The sequence below is a fragment of the Triticum dicoccoides genome, chromosome 3A (assembly GCF_002162155.2).
Source record: "Triticum dicoccoides isolate Atlit2015 ecotype Zavitan chromosome 3A, WEW_v2.0, whole genome shotgun sequence".
Lineage (NCBI taxonomy): Eukaryota > Viridiplantae > Streptophyta > Magnoliopsida > Poales > Poaceae > Triticum > Triticum dicoccoides.
This window is the reverse complement of record NC_041384.1, coordinates 131618504-131634793: the sequence shown is the minus strand read 5'-3', so window position 1 is coordinate 131634793 and position 16290 is coordinate 131618504.

Sequence of the window (16290 nt, the reverse complement as noted above, 5' to 3'; positions counted from 1 at the left end):
TACATCAAAACTCATAAACTCATAATATAACTGTCATCGAAACCTTAAGCGTGCGGACCCTACGGTTCGAGAACAATGTAGACATGACCGAGACACGTCTCCGGTCAATAACCAATAGTGGGACCTGGATGCCCATATTGGCTCCTACATATTCTACGAAGATCTTTATCGGTCAGACCGCATAACAACATACGTTGTTCCCTTTTTCATCGGTATGTTACTTGACCGAGATTCGATCGTCGGTATCTTAATACCTAGTTCAATCTCGTTACCGGCAAGTCTCTTTACTCGTTCCGTAATACATCATCTCACAACTAACTCATTAGTTGCAATGCTTGCAAGGCTTATGTGATGTGCATTACCGAGAGGGCCCAGAGATACCTCTCCGACAATCGGAGTGACAAATCCTAATCTCGAAATACGCCAACCCAACATGTACCTTTGGAGACACCTGTAGAGCTCCTTTATAATCACCCAGTTACGTTGTGACGTTTGGTAGCACACAAAGTGTTCCTCCGGCAAACGGGAGTTGCATAATCTCATAGTCATAGGAACATGTATAAGTCATGAAGAAAGCAATAGCAACATACTAAACGATCGGGTGCTAAGCTAATGGAATGGGTCATGTCAATCACATCATTCTCCTAATGATGTGATCCCATTAACCAAATAACAACTCTTTTGTTTATGGTTAGGAAACATAACCATCTTCGACTAACGAGCTAGTCAAGTAGAGGCATACTAGTGACACTCTGTTTGTCTATGTATTCACACATGTATTATGTTTCCGGTTAATACAATTCTAGCATGAATAATAAACATTTATCATGATATAAGGAAATAAATAATAACTTTATTATTGCCTCTAGGGCATATTTCCTTCAGTCTCCTACTTGCACTAGAGTCAATAATCTAGATCACATGGCCATGTGATTTAACATCAATAGTTCACATCTTTATGTGATTGGTTCACATCTCCATGTGACTAACACCCAAAGGGTTTACTAGATTCAATAATCTAGTTCACATCGCTATGTGATTAAGACCCAAAAAGTGATCATGTTTTGCTTGTGAGAGAAGTTTAGTCAACGGGTCTGCCACATTTAGATCCGTATGTATTTTGCAAATTTCTATGTCAACAATGCTCTGCACAGAGCTACTCTAGCTAATTGCTCCCACTTTCAATATGTATCCAGATTGAGACTTAGAGTCATCTGGATTAGTGTCAAAACTTGCATCGACGTAACCCTTTACGACGAACCTTTTTGTCACCTCCATAATCGAGAAACATATCCTTATTCCACTAAGGATAATTTTGACCGCTGTCCAGTGATCTACTCCTAGATCACTATTGTACTACCTTGCCAAAATCAGTGTAGGGTATACAATAGATCTGGTACATAGCATGGCATACTTTATAGAACCTATGGCTGAGGCATAGGGAATGACTTTCATTCTCTTTCTATCTTCTGTCGTGGTCGGGTTTTGAGTCTTACTCAATTTCACACCTTGTAACACATACAAGAACTCTTTCTTTGACTGTTCTATTTTGAACTACTTCAAAATCTTGTCAAGGTATGTACTCATTGAAAAAAACTTATCAAGCGTCTTGATCTATCTCTATAGATCTTGATGTTCAATATGTCAGCAGCTTCACCGAGGTCTTTCTTTGGAAAATTCCTTTCAAACACTCCTTTATGCTTTGCAGAATAATTCTACATTATTTCCGATCAACAATATGTCATTCACGTATACTTATCAGAAATGTTGTAGTGCTCCCACTCACTTTCTTGTAAATACAGGCTTCATCGCAAGTCTGTATAAAACTATATGCTTTGATCAACTTATCAAAGCGTATATTCCAACTCAGAGATGCTTGCACCAGTCCATAGATGGATCGCTAGAGCTTGCATATTTTGTTAGCACCTTTAGGATTGACAAAACCTTCTGGTTGTATCATATACAACTCTTCTTTAATAAATCTATTATGGAATGCAGTTTTGTTTATCCATTTGCCAGATTTCATAAAATGCGGCAATTGCTAACATGATTCGGACAGACTTAAGCATAGATACGAGTGAGAAACTCTCATCGTAGTCAACACCTTGAACTTGTCGAAAACTTTTGCGACAATTCTAGCTTTGTAGATAGTAACACTACTATCAGTGTCCATCTTCCTCTTGAAGATCCATTTATTATCAATGGCTTGCGGATCATCGGGCAAGTCAACCAAAGTCCATACTTTGTTCTCATACATGGATCCCATCTCAGATTTCATGGCCTCAAGCCATTTTGCGGAATCTGGGCTCACCATCGCTTCTTCATAGTTCGTAGGTTCGTCATGGTCAAGTAGCATGACCTCCAGAACAGGATTACCGTACCACTCTGGTGCGGATCTCACTTTGGTTTACCTACGAGATTCGGTAGTAACTTGATCTGAAGTTACATGATCATCATCATTAGCTTCCTCACTAATTGGTGTAGTAGTCACAGGAACAGATTTCTGTGGTGAACTACTTTCCAATAAGGGAGAAGGTACAATTACCTTATCAAGTTCTACTTTCCTGCCACTCACTTCTTTCGAGAGAACCTCCTTCTCTAGAAATGATCCATTCTTAGCAACGAATGTCTTGCCTTTGGATTTGTGATAGAAGGTGTACCCAATAGTAACTTTTTGGGTATCCTATGAAGACACACTTTTCCGATTTGGGTTTGAGCTTATCAGGATGAAACTTTTTCACATAAGCATTGCAACCCCAAACTTTAAGAAACGACAACTTTGGTTTCTTGCCAAACCACAGTTCATACGGTGTCGTATCAACAGATTTAGATGGTGCCCTTTTAACGTGAATGCAGCTGTCTCTAATGCATAACCCCAAAACGATAGTGGTAGATCGGTAAGAGACATCATAGATTGCACTATATCCAATAAAGTACGGTTATGACGTTCGGACACACCATTATGCTGTGGTGTTCCATGTGGCATGAGTTTGTGAAACTATTCCACATTGTTTTAATTGAAGACCAAACTCGTAACTCAAATATTTGTCTCCGCGATCAGATCATAGAAACTTTATTTTCTTGTCACGATGTTTTTCCACTTCACTCTGAAATTCTTTGAACTTTTCAAATGTTTCAGACTTATGTTTCATCAAGTAGATATACCCATATCTGCTCAAATCAACTGTGAAGTTCAGAAAATAACGATACTTGCTCTGAGCCTTAACACTCATCGGACCGCATACATCAGTATGTATTATTTCCAATAAGTCAGTTGCTCGCTTCGGAGAACGGAGTCTTAGTCATCTTGCCCATGAGGCATGGTTCGCAAGAATCAAGTGATTCATAATCAAGTGATTCCAAAATCCCATCAGCATGGAGTTTCTTCATGCACTTTAGACCAATATGACCTAAACGACAGTGCTACAAATAAGTTGCACTATCATTATTAACTTTGCATCTTTTGGTTTCAAATTTATGATTATGTGTATCACTATGATCGAGATCCAATGAACTATTTTCATTGGGTGTGTAACCATATAAGGTTTTATTCATGTAAAAAGAACAACAATTTATTCTCTTACTTAAATGAATAACCGTATTACAATAAACATGATCAAATCATATTCATGCTCAACGCAAACACCAAATAACACTTATTCAGGTTCAACACTAATCCCGAAAGTATAGGGAGTGTGCGATGATGATCATATCAATCTTGGAACCACTTCCAACACACATCGTCACTTCACCCTTAACTAGTCTTTGTTTATTCTGCAACTCCCGTTTCGAGTTACTAATCTTAGCAACTGAACTAGTATCAAATACTGAGGGGTTGCTATAAACACTAGTAAAGTACACATCAATAACATGTATATCAAATATACTTATGTTCAGTTTGCCATCCTTCTTATCCGCCAATCACTTGGGGTAGTTCCGCTTCCAGTGACCAGTCCCTTTGCAATAGAAGCACTTAGTCTCAGGCTTAAGACCAGACTTGGCTTATTCACTTGAGCAGCAACTTTCTTGCTGTTCTTCTTGAAGTTCCCCTTCTTCCCTCTGCCCTTTTCTTGAAACTAGTGGTCTTGTCTACCATCAACACTTGATGTTTTTCTCGATTTCTACCTTCGTCAATTTCCGCATTATGAAGAGCTTGGGAATCGTTTCCGTTATCCCTTGCATATCATAGTTCATCATGAAGTTCTACTAACTTGGTGATGGTGACTAGAGAATTCTGTCAATCACTATCTTATCTGGAAGATTAACTCCCACTTGATTCAAGCGATTGTAGTACTCAGACAATCTGGGCACATGCTCACTAGTTGAGCGATTCTCCTCCATCTTTTAGCTATAGAACTTGTTGGAGACTTCATATCTCTCAACTCGGGTATTTGCTTGAAATATTAACTTCAACTCCTGGAACATCTCATATGCTCCATGACGTTCAAAACGTCTTTGAAGTCCCGATTCTAAGCCATTAAGCATGGTGCACTAAACTATCAAGTAGTCATCATATTGAGCTAGCCAAACGTTCATAACGTTTGCATCTGCTCCTGCAATAGGTCCGTCACCTAGCGGTGCATCAAGGACATAATTCTTCTGTGCAACAATGAGGATAAACCTCAGATCACGGATCCAATCCGCATCATTGCTACTAACATCTTTCAACACAATTTTCTCTAGGAATATATCAAAATAAACACAGGGAAGCAACAACGCGAGCTATTGATCTACAACATAATTTGCAAAATACTACTAGGACTAAGTTCATGATAAATTTAAGTTCAATTAATTATATTACTTAAGAACTCCCACTTAGATAGACATCCCTCTAATCCTCTAAGTGACCACGTGATCCAAATCAACTAAACCATGTCCGATCATCACGTGAGATGGAGTAGTTTCAATGGTGAACATCACTATGTTGATCATATCTACTATATGATTCACGCTCGACCTTTCGGTCTCCATGTTCCGAGGCCATATCTATATATGCTTGGCTCGTCAAGTATAACCTGAGTATTCCGCGCGTGCAACTATTTTGCACCCGTTGTATTTGAACATAGAGCCTATCACACCCGATCATCACGTGGTGTCTCAGCACGAAGAACTTTCGCAACGGTGCATACTCAGGGAGAACACTTCTTGATAATTAGTGAGGGATCATCTTAAAATGCTACCGTCAATTAAAGCAAGATAAGATGCATAAAAGATAAACATCACATGCAATCAATATAAGTGATATGATATGGCCATCATCATCTTGTGCTTGTGATCTCCATCTTCGAAGCACCGTCATGATCACCATCGTCACCGGCGCGACACCTTGATCTCCATCGTAGCATCGTTGTCGTCTCGCCAATCTTATGCTTCCACGACTATCGCTACCGCTTAGTGATAAAGTAAAGCATTACAGCGCGATTGCATTGCATACAATAAAGCGATAACCATATGGCTCCTGCCAGTTGCCGATAACTCGGTTACAAAACATGATCATCTCATACAATAAAATTTAGTATCATGTTTTGACCATATCACATCACAACATGCCCTGCAAAAACAAGTTAGACGTCCTCTACTTTGTTGTTGCAAGTTTTACGTGGCTGCTACGGGCTTAAGCAAGAACCAATCTTACCTACGCATCAAAACCACAATGATAGTTTGTCAAGTTGGTGCTGTTTTAACCTTCGCAAGGACCGGGCGTAGCCACACTCGGTTCAACTAAAGTTGGAGAAACTGTCACCCGCTAGCCACCTTTGTGCAAAGCACGTCGGGAGAACCGGTCTCGCGTAAGCGTACGCGTAATGTCGGTCCGGGCCGCTTCGTCCAACAATACCGCCGAACCAAAGTATGACATGCTGGTAAGTAGTATGACTTATATCGCCCACAACTCACTTATGTTCTACTCGTGCATATAACATCAACACATAAAACCTAGGCTCGGATGCCACTGTTGCGGAACATAGTAATTTCAAAAAATTTCATACGCACACGCAAGATCATGGTGATGCATAGCAACGAGAGGGGAGAGTGTGATCTACGTACCCTTGTAGACCGACAGCGGAAGCATTGTGACAACACAGTTGATGTAGTCGCATGTCTTCACGATCCGACCGATCCAAGCACCGTTACTCCGGCACCTCCGAGTTCTTGGCACACGTTCAGCTCGATGACGATCCCCGGGCTCCGATCCAGCAAAGGGTCGGGGAGGAGTTCCGTCAGCACGACGGCGTGGTGACGATCTTGATGTTCTACCGTCGCAGGGCTTCGCCTAAGCACCACTACAATATGACCAAGGTGGAATATGGTGGAGGGGGGCACCGCACACGGCTAAGGAACGATCACGAAGATCAACTTGTGTGTCTAGAGGTGCCCTCCTGCCCCCGTATATAAAGGAGCAAGGGGGAGGGGGCGGCCGGCCTAGGAGGGGGCACGCCAAGGGGAGTCCTACTCCCACCGGGAGTAGGACTCCTTCCTTCCTTGTTGGAGTAGGAGAAGGGGAAAGAGGGGGAGAGGAAGAAGGAAAAGGGGGCTGCGCCCCTTGTCCAATTCGGACCAGAGGGGGGGCGCAGGCCTCCTTCCTTTTGGCCTCTCTCCTCTATTCCCGTATGGCCCAATAAGGCCCATATACTCCCCGGCGAATTCCCGTAACTCTCCGGTACTCCGAAAAATACCCGAATCACTCGGAACCTTTCTGATGTCCGAATAATCGTCCAATATATCGATCTTTACGTCTCGACCATTTCGAGACTCCTCGTCATGTCCCCGATCTTATCCGGGACTCCCAACTCCTTCGGTACATCAAAACTCATAAACTCATATTATAACTGTCATCAAAACCTTAAGCGTGCGGACCCTACGGTTCGAGAACAATGTAGACATGACCGAGACACGTCTCCGGTCAATAACCAATAGCGGGACCTGGATGCCCATATTGGCTCCTACATATTCTACGAAGATCTTTATCGGTCAGACCGCATAACAACATACGTTGTTCCCTTTGTCATCGGTATGTTACTTGCCCGAGATTCGATCGTCGGTATCTTAATACCTAGTTCAATCTCGTTACCGGCAAGTCTCTTTACTTGTTCTGTAATACATCATCTCACAACTAACTCATTAGTTGCAATGCTTGCAAGGCTTATGTGATGTGCATTACCGAGAGGGCCCAGAGATACCTCTCCGACAATCGGAGTAACAAATCCTAATCTCGAAATACGCGAACCCAACATGTACCTTTGGAGACACCTGTAGAGCTCCTTTATAATCACCCAGTTATGTTGTGACGTTTGGTAGCACACAAAGTGTTCCTCCGGCAAAAGGGAGTTGCATAATCTCATAGTCATAGGAACATGAATAAGTCATGAAGAAAGCAATAGCAACATACTAAACGATCGGGTGCTAAGCTAATGGAATGGGTCATGTCAATCACATCATTCTCCTAATGATGTGATCCCGTTAATCAAATAACAACTCTTTTATTTATGGTTAGGAAACATAACCATCTTCTATTAACGAGCTAGTCAAGTAGAGGCATACTAGTGACACTCTGTTTGTCTATGTATTCACACATGTATTATGTTTCCGGTTAATACAATTCTAGCATGAGTAATAAACATTCATCATGATATAAGGAAATAAATAATAACTTTATTATTGCCTCTAGGGCATATTTCCTTCATGGACGTCTCCTTTCACTGAATGCGCATCTCCGGAAATCATGAAATAAATTCAGGAATAAATGCGAGCATCAGGATTTGAACCCTAATGGGCTGAGGATACCACAATCCCTCTAACCATCCAACAACAGTTTGGTTCGCGTGATGAGCGACTCTTGCATGTATGCAATTGCAGAGATTGTGGCAAGCGAAGGAAACAATACATGACTTGGACCTTGGGTAGTGCTTCTCGAATACCCGGTCTCGAACTCCAAGGTGAAAACCCTAGGTATGACCCTATTGCTATACCTAGCAATGGCGACGTTTCTGTCGGTACCATGACGAAGGCATTGCTCAGAGTTTGCTCGGACTTGCTCTTCAGGGTGAAAATCCATGATCCGATCTTTGATGGTTGGATCAGGCGATGGCGGCGCTTACGCGTCGTTCCCTTTCTGGAGGCGTTGTTTTTGGAGCCTTTTATTTAGTCTTTGTGTTGTTAAGAGATAGTTGGTGCCGATGGTCATTGTTGTCTCTCGTCAATAATTGTTTCATTGCTTCATTTTTTTCTTTTCTCCATCTGCGGGCATAGTTTTGGTCTCATATGACTTTGCCTCTTGCCGGTGTGATCTTGTGTGTGTGTGCGTGTGCGTGTGCGTGCGTGTGTGTTTGTGTGTGTGTGCAGGATATGTTGATCTTAGTTATGCAGAGGTTAGATGTGTATTCATTATGATTGTATCCCTCGATGCTATATTATTTTTTTAAATACGCACAAGCATGTGTATCGTAAATTCATAGAAGAAAAGGAAAAAATCCCATCCACCAAGTTACAAGGTTGGCCTTAGGCCGATTACAACGTGACTACTCGCGATTGGCCCACACCTAAACAATCTAAGGAAGAACGAGGTCATGTCCCCTCGAAACAACTTGGCTTTCTGCCAAATGTGGTCATGCCACCTATCCAACGATGCTACATTATTATGAGTTAATAAAAATAGCCCTTTATCGAAAAAAGTGTCCGTCGTGACCAACGTGGCAGATATCAAAGAACATGTCGTACTATGGTTTCACGGATCAATGGTTTCAAGTTGCAGCAGATTGTCCTCCAACACTTTGGTCTTTCATGTTGGTGGAGCGATGGGGAAATCAGTGCGTTTTGTGGATAATTGACGTATATCAATCTTTTGTGCTCCTGTTGTGCAGTTTGTGCATGTTTCCACGAATAGTGTTGGAAAGCCAGGATGCAAAAAGTGAAACTAGAGACAATAACATGAAAGAATCCGCATGTTCTTTTCAGTTTTACTGTGGGTTTTTGGTTTTAGTTTGGGAGTGTACCTGGAGGTACAGGTACGTATGTAGAGATCAGTTCGTTTGATTAGCACATGTGTACCTCTCTTCAACACGTTTCAATTAGCACATGTGTTATGGGCTTGTGTGTCTGTTTTTCCCTAGCCCATGAACTGATTGTTGACGAGTTTATGTGTGTGTCTCTTAGTTTGCCTCCATCGATGCTGAGATGTTGAAGGTCATGTGTGTGTGTTGCTCTCGCTGGCCGTGCTACCGGTTGCATCTTGAGCTGAGTGACAATGGCTTGGCTGGGGTGTTGCATGCATGGGACAGACATCCATCTTTGATTGTTGTGCACACACACACTTGCTTGGGTAATTTTTTGATAAAAGGCCTTTGCCCATTACTAGGGAAAACCTTATACACAGAATCTTACCAGTAGCGCGGGACAAAAATAAGTGCTACTACTACTTACCACTAGCGCGTGGCAAAGAAAGCGTTGCAGCTAAGTTTATAGCAGTAGCGCGTCTCAGCGAAGAAGCGCTGCAACTACAATTCCCCTACTGTTCTCGCCAGGCTACCAATAGTAGTAGCGAGCTTAAGCAAAGCGCGCTGCTGCTAAGGTTGTTGTAGCAAGGTGTTTTACGCAAAAAGCGCTACTGCTAATGAAAGGAAAATCAAATGAAAAACATATATAAAAGTAAATGAAAATGAATGAAATAGAAAAAGGGGACGGAAAAAATGAAAATGTGAAGGAAAACAAATGAAAAATAAAAATAAAGAGAAATGCGTAGCAGCAGCGTGCTTTCAGGCAATGTTGGGGATATCGCTTATCTGAAACTTATCGGTCGACCCATGATAAGGGGTAAATTGACCAGTTTATCGGCATATCGGCCGATTTATCATCATATCGGTTGATTTATCGGCCGATATATCTTATCGGTCAGACATTGGTAAGTGATAAATCGGTCGATTTATCGAAATATCGGAAGATATTTTGAACAGTGCTTTCTGGACAGGCGCTATAGCTAACTTAGCAGTAGCGCGTTCTGTCAGACAGTGCTATAGCTAAGTTGGCTATAGAGCGCTAAGTTAGCTATAGCTAATGTAGCAATAGCGCTTTTCCTGGACCGCGCTACTGCTATTCTTGACTTAACCATGCGATTCTTCTTCTCCACGGCCACTTCCTCCAAATCCAACTCCTTTGCTGTTACCGCGTCATCGTCGCCCTGCATTGCCGTCGGCCACCACGTGCTCTCCCGTCGCCCTCCGCACGCCCTCGACGCCGCCCCCGACCCCGACCTCAACGCCTCCCCTAACCCTGACCTCGCCGCCGCCCTACATCGCCGCCCTCCGTCGCGCGCCCGAGCCTGACGCCGACCTCGACGCCGCCTGCCCCTCCCTCGGCCGCTCCCTAACTCTGCCGGCGCCCGAGGTGAGCACGTCTACACCTCCTCCTCCCCTACCTATGCCTAGCTAGGGTTCCTAGCTAGGGTTCATCAAATTTTATACTGCATCAAATTAGTTAGGGTTCATGAAATTAGATGCTAATCAGGGCAGTAGTTGTAGGTACTTAATTGTAAACTAGATGTTAATTAGGGCAGTGGTTGTAGATACTTAATTAGTTTTTAGGACAAATTCCTAGGGTTCATCAATGGGTGCTTAAGTAGTTGTAGATGCTTAAGCACCTAGGTAGAGTTCATCTAATTAGTTAGTACTTGTAGATGCTTAAGAACTAGGGCAGTAGGGTTAGGGCAGTAGGGTTTAACTAGATGTTAATTACGGCAGTAGTGTTTAGTTTAGAGAAAAAAATTCAATATAGTTTTTTATTGTTTTTAGTAAGTATTTAAAATAATTAGTAAGTAAATTAATAAACTAGTTGAACTAGTTTAGTTTTAGTAAGAACTAGTTGAATTAATAGAACTAATGTATTTTTAGTAAGAAAATTAATATAACTAGTTGAACTAGTTTATTTTTAGTTTATTTATAGTAAGTTCATATTTAGTAAGAACTATTTGAATTAATAGAACTAGTTGAACATGTAACATGTGTTGTTATTTTTTTAGGATATGTGGTTGCCCAAGTGGCCGGTCATGTTCATGTTACACCTTCGAGTGGCCTATGTTTTGCCGGAGTGTTGATTAATTTCCGTTCCGGCAAATTTCAAGCGCTCGATATGTCCTGTTTTTAGCAAAGATCATGCTGGATTTTTCGTGAATTTTGGCATGACTTGTGCTAGAATATGTAGGAAATATCGAGTGGCCTGGATCTTTTTAGAAAAATAATTAAATGGCATTTCGGGTTGACATTAAGTCTGCCGAGGCTCCATCACCGAAGGTCGAAAAATCAGTGAGGGAGTGTATCCACCATATATGAGAGAGGACGAAGAATCCCGACTATTGTCATGGGGGTCGTTTCTCCTTCTTTTCCTTGTGCTAGACCTTTGTTATGCACTAGGGAAAAAGGAGTAACGACCATCACCGACGGTCGCAAATGTCAGAGGGGAATCAGTGAGGGAGAGCCTCCAACATATAGACTAAAGACCGATAGTCAACCCATGATGAATAATAATGATATAAATTAATTTTTATAATACATATATTTAATTCTACAAGTTTAATATTTGAATTATGAACATAGGAAATGTCGTACTTGGATGAAGAAAGTCTCCCGGGTGAGTGCTTCTGGTGCCACGGCGACCGGGGTTTCTGCGATAGGCCTCACCTGGACGAAGATCGGCACTTCAGCATTAAGCTCGAGGAGGCCTTCGATTGTGATACGGTAAGCTACAATGCAAAGTGTTTTTTTCGTAATTAAGCTCGACTTGCACTACTTCAGCATGTAATTTTTGTCTTTTACAATTCGACTAGCTTATCTCATGCCATGCAAGACGCTATGTCTTGGAGAGGATGGGTTTTGAAGATCATGAGAGGAATGAAACAAAGAAAATTAACCTAAGGACCCATCATGGTATGGATTTTGAGGTAAATCTATACAATTTTGAGAGCGTATCCCATTTTGGTTGCCCGGGTTGGGAAGCACTTCGCAAGATGTATGATTTTCAAGAGGGGATGTTTGTCACCATGGATCTTGGTGATCCTGACATCGACCAAGACAATTTGGACATTTGGGTCCTTGCTGATACGCTTCCAATTCTATCGCTATGTGAGTTTCTCAAACATAGTTATTAACTAATTTATATTGTTCATTTCAAAATAGTTGACAACTTATTTCCATTGATAGCTTATTTTAATTATTCAAACAATGTGCTGAACATGGTAGACATAACCTACTACACCGATGGCTCTCAGTTAACTTATCAGGAGAAAAATCATCTGGTCGCATTTTGTACTGATCTTGAGAATTACAATATCTATAATAAAACACCTCCACATTATGGTCAATACGTGCCACTAGTGCACGTGTTGAACTAAGGTAACATCCATGGAGATGCCATGGTAAGATTTTTTACTATTACGACATCCGTGCATCTTTTGCATAAATTCTTTTAAAACTTAACTACATTGTTAACTACAAAGTTTTTACTATGTTTTTCAACAGAAAATACCGGATGATTGTGCGCCTCATATGATGTATCAGAAATGTCGCCTTAATGTTTTAAACCTGCAGCCAGGTCGTCCTACGAATCTCAGCTGTCCATATCGGATTTCGAAAAGAGACGGAGACATGAAAATCACAGAATGGAAAAATGTATGAACAGTCATAAGGAGCTACTTGGAAGCAACATTGTGCGAAAGGCAAGAATTGGAGACAGGACAATCTCCATTCTCCATAATGGAGAGTCAGGGGCTATCTTGTTTTATGCTATTTTACCTAAAAGAATATAGTAGGTCCTAAGAGAATGTAGTAGGTCCTATGAGGTATAATATTTATTATGTGGTACAATGTGTTAGAGTTGATGATGAGGAGTAGTTGTGATTATGACTAGTGACCAACTTGCTATGTGATGTCTCATTGATGAAAATTATGATCATGAGGAGGTGTTATATGACAATGATGTATTATGATGATAAGTTGTTAATGATATGATGATGATGATATGATGATGATACTTATTATATCATTGGGTGAAAGAACCGCAGATTAGTTTCAAGTGGATGCCCATCCACTTGAAACTAGTCCATGGTTCTTTCACCCAGTGATGTAATAACTCATTATGATGTAAAAACAATATCTAAATTGCTGCTGCATGAAAACTTGTATGAAGGTGTACGAATAAAACATGAAATAAAAAAGAAATAAAATACGAAATAATAGTAGTAGCGCGTGCAGGGAGAAGCGCTACTAGTAATTACCAGTAGCGCCGTTTGGAGAAAACGCTACTACTAAGTCGATATAATAGTAGCGTTGGTTAACCCACGCTATTGCTAACCTTTAGGTGTAGTGCCGTACCAGTAGCGCACCATCCCGCGCTACTGATAGGCCTAAAACCCGCGCTGCTGCTAGGCTTTTCCCTAGTGGTGGCCCGACTTTAAATTAATAAAGCCATCAAGCGTGGCAAAGTCACCAAGCATCCAACATAAAAAGTACACGAGCAGAGGTACGCAAACAACTAGGGAGAAAATAAGAAGGCCACAACCGGCAACAGAAAGCATGGCACACATACCAGATAAGATAACGAGGGGGCGAAACTGTTGGGGAACGTTGCAGAAAACAAAAATTTTCCTACTCGTTTCACCAAGATCATCTAGGAGTTCATCTAGCAATGAGTGATTAGATGCATCTACATACCTTTGTAGATCGCGCACGGAAGCGTTCAAAAGAACGGTGATGATGTAGTCGTACTCGACGTGATTCAAATCACCGATGACCAGCGCCGAACGGACGGCACCTCCGCGTTCAACACACGTACGGGACGGGAGATGTCTCCTCCTTCTTGATCCAGCAAGGGGGAAGGAGAGGTTGATGAAGATCCAGCAGCACGACGGCGTGGTGGTGGATGCAGGGCGTCACAGCAGCAGGGCTTCGCCGAGACTACGAGGGAGAGACGTAAGGGGGGAGATGGAGGCGCCAGGGGCTGGTGTGAAATCCCTCCTCTCCCCCCCACTATATATAGGGGTGCCAGGGGGGGCGCCGGCCCTAGTAGATGAGATCTACTAGGGGGGCGGCGGCCAAGGGGAGGTTTCCCTCCCCCCCAAGGCACCTAGGGGTGCCTTCCACCACATGGACTCTTCCATGGTGGAAACCCTAGGCGCATGGGCCTATAGGGGCTGGTGCCCTTGGCCCATCTAGGCCAAGGCGCACCCCCTACAGCCCATGTGGCCCCCCGGGACAGGTGGGCCCACCCGGTGGACCCCCGGGACCCTTCCGGTGGTCCTGGTACAATACCGATAACCCCGAAACTTGTCCCGATGCCCGAAACAGCACTTCCTATATATAATTCTTTACCTCCGGACCATTCCGGAACTCCTCGTGATGTTCGGGATCTCATCCGGGACTCCGAACAACATTCTGGTTTCTGCATATACATATCTTCATAACCCTAGAGTCACCGAACCTTAAGTGTGTAGACCCTACGGGTTCGGGAGACAAGCAGACATGACCGAGATGACTCTCCGGTCAATGACCAACAGCGGGATCTGGATACCCATGTTGGCTCCCACATGCTCCACGATGATCTCATCGGATGAACCACGATGTCGAGGATTTAATCAATCCCGTACGCTATTCCCTTTGTCTATCGATATGTTACTTGCCCGAGATTCGATCGTCGGTATCCCAATACCTCTTTCAATCTCGTTACCGGCAAGTCACTTTACTCGTACCGTAATGCATGATCCCGTGACCAGACACTTGGTCACTCTGAGCTCATTATGATGATGCATTACCGAGTGGGCCCAGTGATACCTCTCCGTCATACGGAGTGACAAATCCCAGTCTTGATCCATGTCACCCAACAAACACTTTCGGAGATACCCGTAGTCTACCTTTATAGTCACCCAGTTACGTTGTGACGTTTGGCATACCCAAAGCACTCCTACGGTATCCGGGAGTTACACGATCTCATGGTCTAAGGAAAAGATACTTTGACATTGGAAAACTCTAGCAAACGAACTATACGATCTTGTGCTATGTTTAGGATTGGGTCTTGTCCATCACATCATTCTCCCAATGATGTGATCTCGTTATCAATGACATCCAGTGTCCATAGTCAGGAAACCATGACTATCTATTGATCAACGAGCTAGTCAACTAGAGGCTCACTAGGGACATGTTGGTGTCTGTTATTCACACATGTATTACGATTTCCGGATAACACAATTATAGCATGAATAAAGACAATTATCATGAACAAGGAAATATAATAATAATGCTTTTATTATTGCCTCTAGGGCATATTTCCAACAGTCTCCCACTTGCACTAGAGTCAATAATCTAGTTACATTGTGATGAATCGAACACCCATGGAATTCTGGTGTTGATCATGTTTCGCTCTAGGGAGAGGTTTAGTCAACGGATCTGCTACATTCAGGTCCGTATGTACTTTACAAATCTCTATGTCTCCATCTTGAACATTTTCACGAATGGAGTTGAAACGACGCTTGATGTGCCTTGTCTTCTTGTGAAACCTGGGCTCCTTAGCAAGTGCAATAGCTCCAGTGTTGTCACAGAAGAGCTTGATCGGCCCCGACGCATTGGGTATGACTCCTAGGTCGGTGATGAACTCCTTCACCCATATTGCTTCATGTGCTGCCTCCGAGGCTGCCATGTACTCCGCTTCACATGTAGATCCCGCCACGACGCTTTGCTTGCAACTGCACCAGCTTACTGCCCCACCATTCAAAATATACACGTATCCGGTTTGTGACTTAGAGTCATCCAGATCTGTGTCGAAGCTAGCGTCGACGTAACCCTTTACGACGAGCTCTTCGTCACCTCCATAAACAAGAAACATTTCCTTAGTCCTTTTCAGGTACTTCAGGATATTCTTGACCGCTGTCCAGTGTTCCTTGCCGGGATTACTTTGGTACCTTCCTACCAAACTTACGGCAAGGTTAACATCAGGTCTGGTACACAGCATGGCATACATAATAGAACCTATGGCTGAGGCATAGGGGATGACTCTCATCTCTTCTATATCTTCTGCCGTGGTCGGACATTGAGCTGAGCTCAATTTCATACCTTGTAACACTGGCAAGAACCCCTTCTTGGATTGATCCATATTGAACTTCTTCAATATCTTATCAAGGTATGTGCTTTGTGAAAGACCTATGAGGCGTCTCGATCTATCTCTATAGATTTTGATGCCTAATATATAAGCAGCTTCTCCAAGGTCCTTCATTGAAAAACTTTTATTCAAGTAGGCCTTGATGCTGTCCAAGAGTTC